Source organism: Galeopterus variegatus, unplaced genomic scaffold (genome assembly GCF_000696425.1).
Source record: "Galeopterus variegatus unplaced genomic scaffold, G_variegatus-3.0.2 Scaffold5126, whole genome shotgun sequence".
NCBI lineage: Eukaryota > Metazoa > Chordata > Mammalia > Dermoptera > Cynocephalidae > Galeopterus > Galeopterus variegatus.
Window position 1 is genome coordinate 121,012 of NW_007731237.1, and position 1,517 is coordinate 122,528.

Sequence of the window (1,517 nt, forward strand, 5' to 3'; positions counted from 1 at the left end):
TGGTGCCTCGGGGTCAGCAATCTTAGACTTGGGAGTCTGAGATGTGTCTACAGTGATCTTAAAGATAAGAAAAGAGTGCTGAGCCTGGAATTACCAAGAGGGCTTGGGCTTAAATTTGGCAAAAATTTATCCAACACTTTGTGCAAACAGTAAGGATTCCATAAAGTTTGAGATAGTGAAAGGTGAGTGAACGAAAGAAGGATTGAATATCTTAGAGACTGTTGACCATTCCTCAAAAACCAAGAATAGATCTCAGTGTTGTTCTGGTAACTTATGTAAACTAGGACAGATGTGCAAAAGATGTGGATATGTTAGGAAAGAGTTAAAATTTCTCCACACCTTCTACCACCTCTGCAACCACGGAGGCCAAGGGAAAATGCGCACACACATACACACACACACAACACACACTCTCTCTCTCTCTCAGGCAGGGAACCTGTTTTGCAAGTTTTGCTGGTAAAAAGTAGGAAGGGGGTTGCTGGAGAGCAGAGTGGGAAAGCCTTAGAAGTATCAATTGAAGGTTTTTCAAAACTCGTTTTTAAGGTAACTTTATCCTGCAGATAGAGGCACACATGTGCCACTGTAGATTTTTCTTCCACCAATTAAGTGCATTGTTAGACAGGGAGGGGCAGATTAACGAATGCCTATAATTTTGATCATTGTTTTCTGCAAAACAGCTCAGGCTTTGAAAATGAAGCCATCGTTCTTGGCTAAGTTTCTGCCAACAGCACAAATTACACTGTGCAGAGATCTAAAGCCCCTAAAAGGGTTTCATTAATGAACAATTTCAGATTGTTTAAGTCTTAGCCTGACAGGTAACGTTGGCATGTAGGCAGGTGGGGTTAGGGTTTCCATGGAGATTTATGATGTCATGCTTGAAAGAGCATGTCAAGACAGCCAATTTAACAAGTAGCTACTCAAAAAGTCCTATAGGCTACAAGTAGGTTTTATGCAAATGACAAGAGTTTCATTGGGAAAAACGGCAAAAGAAAACAGCAGAGACATGGAGGGGGGTTTACCTGACAGCTCGGAAGGATGACCCTGGAGTCCATTAGAGACGAAAACTTCCAGAAGACGGATTAGATTTTCTGCTTTAACTGCTGCCTCACCTGCGGAGCTCTGGGTGCAGGTAAATATGCGTTGTTTTCTTCCGAGTTATTGCCAAAAATTATTTGGAAACATTGTGGTCTCTTTCTCTGCATTGTTCTCTTGGCAGGAAGAACCGAATCAATAAGCACAGTTTTCCCACACTGAATGTTCATGCTTCAGGGCTGTTTTAAGGGCTTTTTTTAATTGAATGAACTGAGATTTTTGAATAGAGCTGAAAAACAAGTGATGCATTATGCATTATGCTGATTGTGCCCTGTGAATAGTGCTATAAAAATGCCATAGATAAGGGTTAGAAGGACGATCTGAGAATTGAGATACTGTATGTATTTGTCGATTATTCCCAGATGTTATGTGTGTGTGTGTCTTATTGTTAGAACAGTCCCGAAAGTGGGACTATGTATATTTCT